Here is a 13,282-nt window from a genome sequence, read left to right as displayed (position 1 = left end):
CTGTCTTCAAAGTCTGAGATTCTATCTTCAGCTTCATTCAAGCGGTTTTGGTAGCTTTCAATGGCAGCTTTGTTTTCCTGGAAGTCTCTTTGATTCTGGTTCATGTGTTTTAAGTCCTTTCTATATTTTTCATTGAATGCTTCTGACCCTTGCCTTTCTTCTTCTATTTTCTTATATGTTTCTTCTTCAGACTTTTTGAGCAGTTCCTTCATTATTACTGTCATTTCATTTTTTGCCAGAGACATTATTTCTGATCTCATCTCTTCTATGGCCTTATGGAGGTGTTTCTTTACTTCCATTGCAATCATTTCAGCTATTTCAGGCATGTGTTTACCAAGTTCTCCTATGTCGATGTCTCCTGGACTTGTTCTGATTGGGGTGGAGTTCTGGGATTGTGTTTTAGTCCTTTGTTTTGTCATGTTTGCTACCAGATGCAGAAAGCTCAGTTTCCCTCTTCAGTAGCTGCACAACAAAGGCCACTAGTGTCCCTAGTTTTCCTGTTGGTCAGGTTTGCACCTGAGTGACCTTTGAGAGGCGCTACTTAGTCTCGGGTTTTCTGGCAGTTGTTGATTTGTATCTAGTTATCCCTGTTCTCAGACAAGAGCATTGGTGTCAGCTGATGGCCGATTGTCTGATCCAGCGTACCCTTGCAGTTCAGGGCACGTGCATGGCCCAGCCTCCAGTTGCACTGGTGTGACAATCCCAGTCCAGTGGACCTATGTCCCCAGGCAGTTCAGGGTACAGGCAAAATCCAGATACAAACTGCAGGGTTGACAGTTTATGAACCACCTGATTTTGTGTCTCCAGTCAGTTCAGGACACATACAGGAGCCAGATGCGGGCCGGATCGGTAGCAGTCACAGACTGCCCGTGCTTTCAACCCGCTAGGGGGTCTGGGCAAAAGTAAAGCATGGACTCGAACCACGGGACCAGCAGCTCCTGGAGTACTTGCTCACTTGCAGCAGAGCGTGTGGGTGCAGGGAGAGTATACATGTCCCGCCCCCAGCCAGAGAAGTCCCTGGGGCTTCTGAGTGAGGACCTCCTCTCTGCCATGGGTGCAGGGAAGGGAGAGACTCTGTCTATAACGGTGGCAGGGTCCTGGATCGCCCGCTCTACCCTCAGAAAGTAGATGGGAAATACCTGGCTCTCTCTGCAAGTTTCAGCTGGGAACCATGGTGGTGTGAGCAAAGCGCGTACTCGAACTGCGGGACCAGCAGCTCTTGGAGCACTGGCTCACTCGGTGCGTGGGCGCAGGGAGAGACTGAGAGACTACACACCCTGCCCCCAGTCAGAGAAGTCCCTGGGGCTTCTGAGTGAGGACTTCCCCTCCGCCGCGGGTGCAGGGAGGGGAGAGACTCAGTCTGTAATGGTGGTGGGGTCCTGGTAGCCCACTCTGCCTTCAGGAAGTAGATGGGAAATACCTGGCTCTCGCCACAAGTTTCACCTGGGAATCGTGGCGGTGTGAGCAAAGCATGGACTCGAACCGCGGGACCAGCAGCTCTTGCAGCACTCACTCACTCGGCATGCGGGCGCAGGAAGAGGCCTATTCTAATTTATAAAAACATTTCCATACTTTGTTTCAAAAGGATGTGGTCAAGCCCTACTGAAAGACACATGAAACAAAATTTTCAAGAGACTTAACAACACTGAACTACAAAATAAAGTTTCAAAGTCAAAATTTTAAAGCTGAATTTAACTAGTGATGTAAGAAATATTGACTGAAACACCAGAAGCATCATCACAGTGTTGATGAAATTATATCTATTCTGCGTATACTTTTAAAAATGCTTTAAAAGAAAACAGAAACAGAACATGGCAGTGGAAAGTAAATTCTAGGTGGTACGCAATTAAAACCTTTCGGTGTTCATGGGAGATGCAGTTAATCATGCTTCAGACTTACAAGCAGTGATTCTATACAGCAGCTAGAATTTCTTCAGTATATTACAAAAAAATAAAAACTGTAGAAATGAGATGAGGATGGCTTTTTAAATATAAGTATCTGTTAAGATAGCACTACCTGAAATGTAAAAATAAAACAGAAACTGATCTAGACTGAACTTTTTAAAATTAACTGAAAGCAGTATAATCTTTTCTAAATAAAAACTGAAGTTTGGACCGGGCGTGGTGGCGCACGCCTGTAATCCCAGCACTCGGGAGGCTGAGGCAGGAGGATCGCTGTGAGTTCGAGGCCAACCTGGGCTACAAAGTGAGTTCAAGGCCAGCCTGAACTGCGTAGCGAGACCTTGTCTCAAAAATAACAAAAAAACCAAAAAAACAAAAAACTGAAGTTTGCTCTTGATTTGAAGATTTTCTTCTCTTTGTGTAGGAAGTTTTCTGATTATGGGCATTCTAAGATCTTTTTCATAATTCTTTATTTTGAAGAATTCCAAAGATACATTAAAAACAACGTCTAGCTTTAAGTTTTGCCAAATTTACTTCATTGGTTTTTTTTCTTTTTTATACTATTTTAAAGTAAATCTGAGATATAATGGCAGTTTACTTCAGTAATCTTTTTGACCAAGGAAGTTCTCATGTATTTATTTATTAACACCTACTAACTGCACACACTGATTGAGTTTGGTGTGACACCTTCATACATGCACAATCCAACCTATCCATGCCTTTCCCACCCACCACCCATCTCAATTTCTAGTAACCACTATTCTACTTTCAGCTTAATTTTTTTAGCTTCTTGTTTTTCTGTGTCTTGCTTATTTCACTTAACATAATGCCCTTTGGTTTCATCCATTTTCCTACTAATGACAGGATTTTATTTTTCCAAGATTTGTTAAATCTCTGAAGTTATTTTTAAACAGGGAACATGAAAAAGAAAGTGGGCTTGCTTCCTTTTCAATCTTTCAAAACAAAATAACTATGTTAATAAAAAAGTTAAGCACAAATCCTCTTGCATGTGTTATCTGTGTAACCTCATCTGAAGCCAAGGAATGGCTTTTCTGTGACCTGCACTGTGCTTCGTTAATTAATAACAGATTATTATTTCTGTTTAAAATGCAATTTATCAGCTTCATGGATTTTTCATCTTCCTGGTAGCCATAGTGCTATGGGTTTAGGAATCCTCAATGGAGGGAAAGAAAAACATACACAATGCTTAACTTTGTCATATCCTTACCTATACTTTAGAGAGTCAGTATGAGAGTTTATTTTGAAATTACTGTACTAACCTTTTTCAGGGGAAAGAGGACTGTGTTGGCCTATTTTACCCTCCTTGCTTTTTAAAGAAAACTAAACTTTCACAGGGCAAATACTAGACTATGTTTCAATCCCCATTCAGTCTCTAGCTAGCTAATTAAATCAGATGAACACCACTGGACAGGTCATTTAAACTTTCCATTTCTTCAGCTTCTTCATTTTTTCATCTTTAAAATGGAATCTTAATAGCAGCTATTTCATGGAAAATTTTTAATGCCCTTATCTTATAGTCTGAATAACTACTTTAGAGATAATAATACACAATGTATTAACTATTGTTATTCTTGTACTATTTTGTTATGAAATTATTTCACCTTTTTTCCACAAAATAAATTTAAATAAAATACACCCAAAATAAAAAACCTGAAAAATGGGCAACTGAAATGAATATTCAATGCTCAAAAGCAATAGTATAAATGGACAATAAATATATGAAAAATGTTCACTATCACTGGAAATTAAAGAAATGCAAATTAAAACAACACTGAGATTCCACCTTACTCCAGAAAGAGTGGCTTTCATCAAGAAATCAAATAAAAAATGTTCCCAATGCTGTAGGGAAAAAGGAACCCTTCTACATTATCGGTGGGAATGTAAACTAGTACAACCACTACAGAAATCAGTATGCAGATTCCTCAACAAGCTAAAACTAGAAATTCCATTTGACCCAATCTAGGAATCTTCCCAAAAGAGTTAAAATCATATTAGAAAGATACATGTATACCTGTGTTTATTTTCTGTTTTCACACTCAATCTTATAACCATGAAAACAGAAGTTATTTTCTAGACTATAACAAAACTCCCAATTAAGAGAATTATTAATCTAAATAAAATAGATTTTTTTATTAATGGCAAAGAGAAATTGAAGGAAACAGAACAACTGGTTTCTTTGGCCACTACCCTCTCTATTCTTGTTTAAGCCAATGATTCAATAATTATGATGCAGTTGTTTCTTCTAAAGATACTTTTTTAAACATTAAGTAAAGGCTAACAGTCTCAGTACTCATGCACTGAGCTGGCGGGTCTTTATCAGCTTCCTCACTCGTCTTCCTCGTGAAGTCTGCCCCGGCCTATCATCCCTGCTTTTCCAGTCCTCGTCATATGAAACTGTACTATGATTTCATGAGATGGACAAGTAACAGATTTCTAGTCCTTTATGTTGAGACTACAAAATTTTAAGTGTAACTTCTGCTTATGAAATTTATATAAATGACACCAAGAAGACCAAAACTATTGGTTTAAAGAAAAGGAAGTCCTAAAACTAATCAATTCTACTTTTTCTAAAAAGTAATCCCAACAAACAATTCTGTGGACGTGGCACCACAAAAGCAACCTTGCACAGAGGCACAGTTCCTTCAAAATTGTACTCAAACATTTAAACTCTATGCTTGACTCCCTCTTATCTATACACGTATCAAATCCTACATACTTCTTTCTCACCCTCCTTTGATTTTTTTGGAATGAGAAGGCAGAGATGAAGCCAAAAAATACACTTCCATTGACTGCAGACACCCACGAATCATTCATGAAGTAACAAACAATGCTGAGACAACTTACTGCATGGAATTGAGTTAAAATGACAATCTGCAAAGCTTACTATGTGTCTTTCTGATTTTCTCCAGTTTTACCAAGTATCAAGCTAGTTATAGAAGTCATGGAGGAAACATCTATATCCTTATGCCAGAAAAGCCACAACAAACACCAACAAGCTACTTAATTTTATGAATATGAATAATTTTATAAATACATGCTTACTTTGTCCCCAGCAGACATTGTAAACAGCTCAGAATAACATATATGGATTTGTGCTTCAAAAATAAACTAGGAGATGTTCAATGGAAGTAGCCTGATTTTATTTGGTATTTTATCTTAATGGGGATTCGGGCAAGGACAGCTGAGTGAAGTTTTACACCAGCCTTGAAAGTAACAGGGAAAGTAAAGAGCACACTAAAAACCCTAACTGACCCAAATCAAATGCCAATTTTTTGACATTACTGTGGTTAACACTTTTATGAAATTCTGCCCATCACAAACTTCCTCCTAAAGCTATCATCTCTACCATCTAGATAAACAGAATATGTAAGTGAAAACTGAAGTCTCAGGACCAATGACAAGAAATGAAGGAGGCTATACCTTTTATTAACAAGCTGCAAACTACTCCCTCTAGTGCCATTCAGAAAAGCACAGCTGAGGAATCATGGCCCACTCTAATTCCTCTGAAGAGAAGGACAAGACTGCTACCTCCTCTAAGACATGCTAACTCAAAAGATCTATATAAGATATAGAGGTAAACTTTTATTTTTAATTATTTTTCAGAGCATATCAGCTATGCCAACACAAGTCAAACTTACAAAATATCAAGTAAAATAAAGGTTGCTCTCTCTTTTTAAAGTAGCTCTAAACTGAAACTCAGTTTTCTTATACTCCAACAACAGTCATATGCATTTTATTAAAATAGGTTTTTAAAATTACTATCTCTAAGTTTTTACATTCCAGAATTTAAATTAACTAGAGGACTCAGTATTCTCTCATATTTCTGGTATATTTTCAGCAATGCAATATGTCTATTAGTACCGTTTTGCTTATCTGTCCACATGGAAGTAACAAAGCCATCATTCTAAATAAAGTCAGCCTGGACTCTGGCTCAAACTCATTACACCTAACACACCTCCCTTAAGAGATATGTGTCTTCCCAAAAGCACACTCTGAAAGCACTGCTAATTCTGTACAATGAACACACTCACTTACGACAGACATTCTATTGTTACTAGTGCCTTATCCTCTACTTTGAAGAGAAGCAAATGTATAATTCAGAAAATAAGGCATAGCTGAAAAACACAGGGGGCACTGAGGGTAATTCTGGGGTAGAATACACACTTAGCACTCAGTCCTCAGCGCTCCATTCCACACAATCAGAAACACCAAAACTCTATATAAAAGTAGCAACAAGGACATAATGGTGTTAAATTTGTACTGATACTCCTTTTCCCGTCTAATAATTTTTGGTCGTCTTTACATTTTCTGCAGTACTCAGGCTGACACAAAACAAATGATGAAAGAAAGGAGGACTAGAAGAAGGAGGGATAGCTGGTCAAGGGATAACCTATGGGAAAAAGAATGAAAAGACAGGAAGATTATAGTATGGACGAATCTGATTGGGAAAACTAAGTGAATCTGTTCATATTAAGGTATACTGGGAAAAGACGAAGAAAATGGTAAAAATGCTTTCAAAATTAGCCTGTCAGAGAGTTTCCAAATGAAGGTTTTGTGTTATATCCATCAGAAGGAAATTTCAACTTAACAGTGAACCTATATTTGCCCTGACTCAGCAGGCCATTCTACATATTAAGTATGGCACCTACCTTGTGAAATTAAGGTTCTAGCTAATGACAGAGGGCTGTTTGTCAACTGTCAAAAAACTAGATAAAGCCTACCACATTTGAAAGAAGTACCACAAAAGCAGTGACACAATTAAACATGGGCAGATTTTACTTAAAACAAAAATTACATATTAAAATATTCTAAATTATGTCTTAACAACAAATGCTCATCTTCACCAGAATCTTTACATCTCTCAATTAAAATCAAGTATCTGATATCGTACATCTATGACCAAAGAGGGGATTCAAAATCCAACAGATATTTATTTGAAATGTGCTTTCACAGTGTATTAGTACCTTATGAAATATACTACGCTTTATTCTACAGAGCAAAATTTTTCTCCATATGTTAGTGTTGAAGAATTGAGCCACACTAGATGCATGAATAATTTTTCACCTGCCCACCCTCACCCTTCCTTTCCGACGCAAATCTCTAAGCATAAAGAAAATACACATATAAATAAACCCAAAGTCTATATAAGTTCACTTTCCATAGTGAAGGAAAAATTACATTTGAAGACTATGATATCAAGCAAATTTACCTAACTCTTGCTCCTGTTTTGATTATCAATACCAAGTAAATTCTATTGGCTAGCTAAAAATGCTTAAAATGTGAGACTGGAATGGAAACACTGGATCTAAGTAGAGATTGAAAAACACAGCTCAGTGTGTTAGATGAGTTTTGCCTTTTTAAATCACATTACAAAATTCCCTTTTCCACATATTCAAATCTGGAATTTGCATTTATACTCACAGATACAACCCTTTGGAAAGTCTAAGAAAATGTAATTCATCATGTTTTGAATAAAAAAATGTAAGGTATATTCCATAAAATTGTCTTCAAGAACATTTTGTCCATTAGATTGTACCTGTAAAACCCACAATATATATATATATTTTTTTGGTTTTGGTTTTTCTCCGGTACCGGGAACCGAACTCACGACCTTGCGCTTGCCAGGCAGGCGCTTTTGCCGTTGAGTTAAATCCCCAGCCCCTAACCCACAATATTTTTATATAGTATGTCCTGCTCAGCCTTGAAAATGAACAAAATACAAGCTTAAGTTTGTATTTGAACTAATTCTGTCAACCCTCAAGTTTAAAGACTTTCACTCCTTAAATTTAAAAAATTTCGCCAGAGATATATTATCATATATCTCAGAGTGCTAAGTAATTCTATAGCAATTATATTTTAAACAACCTGTTCTTTGCAAGAAATGTGATTTACCCAATATACCACAGATCCACCCGTAACCTAAAATTTCTAATACTATAAAAGAGAAAAGAATGCTGACTCATAACATTGGATGTTTATAATGGAAAAAAGAATGCAAATGACTGTCCCCTCATGCCTCTGCCCCCTAAAAGTAGGTCTCAGATGAAAGTCCCACAATGGAATTTTATACCATTGAAGTGGCCACCAAATTTCAAAAGTCATCATGTTTCACAGTTTGAAATACAGGTTAGAGGTTAAAAGTTAAGACCTGCTAATAGAATCTAATAATGATTTTAAAAGTAATTTTAAAGTCTTCAAATATGAATATGATTTTTACATATTATATTTACTGCCACAACTATGCTTGTCACTGGGGCTATTTAGGAAGAAAATGGAACTCATTGGTTAAGCTCAAGGTCTTTGGTGTGGCAAACTGCCCCTTACTTAATATGACTTTGGAAAAGTCACTTAACCTTTCAGAGCTTCAATTTCCTTATCTGCTATTCTAGAGATAACCGAGAAGCACTTATATAATGCCTGGTACACAATAAGAAAATAATAAATAATAGTTGTTTTTATTGCTATCATCAGTGGAATCTCTTCAAATTGCACTTGTAAGGGATACAAAACAGAAATGGTTGTATAACCCCTAAAATTTTACTTGAACAAAACCCCAAAAGTCACATTTAGTTCTTTTTAATAAAGAAAAATTATGACAGCAGGAGAGCTGAATGCCTGAAGAAGGTAAGACAGATTAAAAAACAAAACAGACAAGATCTCATAGTAACTAATATACTGAAACACTTAAAGAAAATTGCCACACACACAGGGAAATGGGCAGTCAGCTTATAAAATTATGCCTCAAAAGTAAATATATAAGGCAGGAAAATGACCCTCAAAAGTTCCCTAATTTAGAAACAGAACACTAAGTTATATACAATTAACTGGACATATTGCAAATCTTCGCTTTCTGCATAGCTATCACAAAAACAAATCCAATACATTAGTATGAGCCAGTAAGGAGGTAAGCAGGTGCCACACCTTCACGTTTTTCTTTACTGGATCCTAAGAACTTTCCCATGGCAGTGATAAAATAAATGCAGAATTGCAGGAGTTAGCCTTTGAATCCTACTATGATTAAGCAGATCTGAATACATAAAATATCCAACAGTGAATTTTTCCTAACATTTAAGAGCATTAAGTACATGGTATAAATTAACTTCACATCTAGAAATAAGTATAAGGATTTACAGATACAGATCTCAAAGACTGAATATAAAGATATTCTTGGTATTTCCAACCTAATAACTACTTCAACAGACACTCATTCAGCCTTCACTATAAAGCAGGGACTACCCTAAGGATCAGGGATACTATTCTCAACAAGACAGAAATGGCCGCAATGTTAGTGAGGTTTATATTGTAGGAGGAAAAACTATAAATGAAGAAATAAATAAGGATATATAAAGTGTTAATAAATATTATGACAAAAACAAATCTAGATGGTGTTACTAGGAGTGACTGAGAAGCTGTTCACACTGGTTAGATAAGAAAAGTTGATTCATTTCATTTTCAAACACCCACCTCCACAAGTCTGAGATTTGCTGCCAGAATCTACAGTAACTTTTCTCTTTTACTCTGCTATGCTAGTTTAGTAACAAATGAAAATATTACACTCAATTATTTTACATTATTACTATAAATACAAACATTGTGCCAGAGCCAGAAATTAAAATTTAACAAATTATAATTAACTTACCCAAAGGTATACTTAAACTCTTCCCAAATATACATTAAATACCAATACACAGATACAATAATTTTACCTGCAGATGTTATTTCCAACACACTTATAAAGTACTTTCATAATGAAACAAAAACATAAGCAAATACACAATATTTTATTTTAATTCATTCACTTTAAGCTATTGTTTTTCATAAGTATAAAAATGATAATTTAAAAATATTTCAATTTTCTTAAAAAAATCAGCATCAACACACTCCAACATAAAATATTCAAACTTTAACTCACCTGTGCCTGTAGACAGGGCAGAAGATCTATAAATTTACAGCCAAATTCAAAAGAAATCTGCAATACAAACAAACACACACACATGAGTAAAATCTGCAGAATCCTTAAAGCAGATGTGATTTTACACCAATATACAAATACTAGTTAATTGAAATCAGCATAAAAATATCCACTAAAAACAGGCTCTGTCAAATTGCACTGTAAATCTAGATACAGACTTGCTGCATTTCTTATATTTGTATAAGGCAGTGTAAAAAGTACAGAGCAACATTTTACTATGAATTATGAGGTTTCTACACACTTTGAGTTCCCATGATTACTTTCCCACTGCTTGTCTATTTACACTAGCTCTCCCTGAAAGCTGCGTAAAGCAGAGGAGGCCTTAGATGCAGTACTCAGTACCACACCGTAGTGCCAGAGCCACACAGGACCCAATACAAAAGTAACAGGCAGTAAACGTTTGTTGAATAAATAAATAAAATTCATGTAAGAACCTTAATTTGCCATGATTTAGAGTTTACTTATATAATACAAACTGAAAAGCTTGAAATTACTATAACAAAAATCTACACAATAACTATTTTTAAAAGTACAAAGTGACTAAATAGTTATCAAAAAAGTCTTTATAGGAGTAAAAATATTGTGTATGACAATCACAATAATTTTGTAGAGAAAAGGTGCCTTAAAAAAGGAAGACATGAACGTTGTCGGTAATGAAGAGCAGTAAGATCTGCTTCCTACGGGTCTGTACTCCAGAATGAGGAGCTTAGCTGTAGCCAAGCCTGCAATGCTTTCTCTGATCCTTTACCATACAAGAAGTTTGTTTCCAAGATGGACAGGAAAAAATATGAAGAAATACATGCTCATAGTTTTTTATCTATAATGTTTACTACAGTCATTTACTTTATAGATATAAGAATAACGGAGTGGTTGCTACTAGTAGTGGTATTGAAAATGTGACTTTAAAAAATAACATTAAATACTACTGGATTTAGCTTCAAGGAATATTTTTACAACTGATCTGTAAGCGTTTCTTTTACTTTGGAGAATATCAATCAGTAATAATTTACAATTTGGATTCATTATTAAACTGAAATAGTGTTAATTCTTTTAAAAGCCCTTTATTCTTTAGAAGAGTAAACAGAACCTAACAGGAAAAGTTAATATTAACTTAATATGCAATTTACTGTTTCTAGAACACTGGAACATGTGATTTTAAAATCTAAGTGGTTGAAAGAGGAAAAAATAGATAAAACTGCATTTTAATTTTTATCAGTACAAAATCAATCTTAAAATCATCATACATACTAAAATGGAGATAGGCTATTAGAAATAATTCACAAAAAAGGGCAAACTGGTATGCAGATAAGGTATCACAGTAAGTGAAATAACTGTATTCTGCTCAAGTGGCAATCAGTGTGCAACAAGCCGATATGTAAGTGGAATCATCAATTCTTTCTAGCACTACTGGGTAAATGTACACATTATGCTGCCCTAATGTAAACCAATTATAATTCCACACCAAGAACTCATTTGTCCAAGAACATCACACAAGCAACAATCATGAGCCAACACTTGTGGTTTTAGCAGGATTGATGATACTAAAGTATTACTGCTTGCTCTATTATCCGATAAGCTTTATTAATATGCAAATATAACATGAAGCAAAGTGTCAATCCTTATGTTAAAGGAAGATATACCAAAAATAAAGGTATTTCCAAACATCCAATGTTTAAGATGCCTTTTGTAAATTTTAAACAAGAACAATTCAAACAGAAACACAAACTTACAAACCGTTTTATGTTACTTGAAATAGTAGTCATTTAATCAATGGTACAAGTAATAAAAACTCTAATAAATAAGCATCCTATTACTTTTCTATCAGTTCTAACAGTTTACACAACACCCCTTTAGGATGGGCTTCAAGGGAAGGAAAGAAGACTGCCCCTAGGTTGGCAGTGACAGGAGCAAAGACAGAGGGGATAGAGCACGTCTTCTTGCTGAACTACCACTACCACCATTTCCACCTATGGGTGGGAACATATGCTCCTTTAAACAAAGAAGAGGTCCATGTTAGAAGGCACAAAACAACTGAAAGAAAGGAGGGGTCAGCATCCTCAGACAGACCATATTTTAAATTCTGTGCTATATAAAGATTACAGGTTAGTTATGCTACTATTATTAGTAGCATAGGGTAGGTATGTGGACTCAACTTTGAGATAAAAATAATAATGCCCTCTGTAGCATCTGGGAAATATTAAATGAGATAATTAAAGCACCTGGTATACAGCAGGCATTGTAATTGCGATGCTACACACTGCTGGCTTGGACAGTTAACAAAATACAGAAAAAAGAGAAGTTCAGCCCCGCCCACTTTTACCACAAACAGAACTGATTTTTTTCCTAGAATGTCCTCATAGCTTTGCCTGCCAGTTAACTCTCTAGAGAGATGTACAAATGTGGGGACTGCCAGGAAATTTCTGAGCTAGGTTACTTTAAAACTGTATCAAAAAATAAAAGACTTATATTACCGACTTCAAAACTTACTATAACTCAACAGGAATCAAAGGAATGGGATATGGGCATAGGATGAACAATGGGACAGAACACAGCCATACAACTATGTCAGTTCATATTAAACAAAGGTGTCAGGGTACATCAATGAGGAAAGGGCAGTCTTTCTAACAGATGGTACACAAGACTAGCTATACATATGCTGGAGGGAAAAGAACCTCAATCTGTACCTTACAGCATGTGCAAGGATTCACTTGAAAAGGACAGGATCGTGGATCTAAAGAATGAAAACGTAGGCTCCAGTAGGGCTGGGGGAGGCTGCTCCATGTACAGCACCGGCCTCACAGGCACAGGGCCCTGGGACGGCTCAATATCCAGCACCACCACAAGCAATAAAACAAAACTGTAAAACCCACTGAAGAAAGCACTTGAAAACATAATCATCCCTCTGGACACAGCAAAAATATTTTAGATCTGACAACTAAAGTACAGACCATAAAGCAAAAAATATGAATTTAAATTTATTGAAATTTAAGATTTTTGTTCTTCAAAGATATCATCTTAAAATAAAAACAGAAGCTAAAGCTTGGAAGAAAATATTTGTAGAATTATCACCTATCAAAGGGCATCTGTCTAGACTAAAGAGAGTAATTACCTGATAAATGATGTGTGTCTAGAATATATAATGAATGCATCACTCAATAAGACAACTTAACTTTTTAAAGTAAAAAAACCCTGGTAATTCACTGTCATGATTTGGTTCTTAAAACCCCCGCAAAGGCCCCTACTCTAAAGGCCTAGTCACCAGCCTGCGGTACTAGGCTGACAGGACCAGGAGACGTGTAACCTTAGGAGAGGAGCTTCGTGGAAGAGGTTGGATCATTTAAGGGTTATGCTCTTGAAAGCAATCCTGGGACCCTGTCCCCCTCCTCTG

General features: G+C 36.1%; 1 protein-coding gene across 1 annotated transcript in view; it reads right to left on the bottom strand.

Annotated features, from left to right (window-relative positions):
* Positions 1 to 13,282, bottom strand: part of Ncoa2 (nuclear receptor coactivator 2) — a gene marked incomplete in the record, with an annotated part of 273,362 nt that overhangs the window by 163,864 nt on the left and 96,216 nt on the right. Inside the window, 1 exon segment of the mRNA XM_005392106.2 lies at positions 9,835 to 9,891.

This window comes from Chinchilla lanigera, unplaced genomic scaffold, assembly GCF_000276665.1.
Source record: "Chinchilla lanigera isolate Chin_1 unplaced genomic scaffold, ChiLan1.0 scaffold00043, whole genome shotgun sequence".
NCBI lineage: Eukaryota > Metazoa > Chordata > Mammalia > Rodentia > Chinchillidae > Chinchilla > Chinchilla lanigera.
This window is presented reverse-complemented; position numbering and strand designations above follow the sequence as displayed.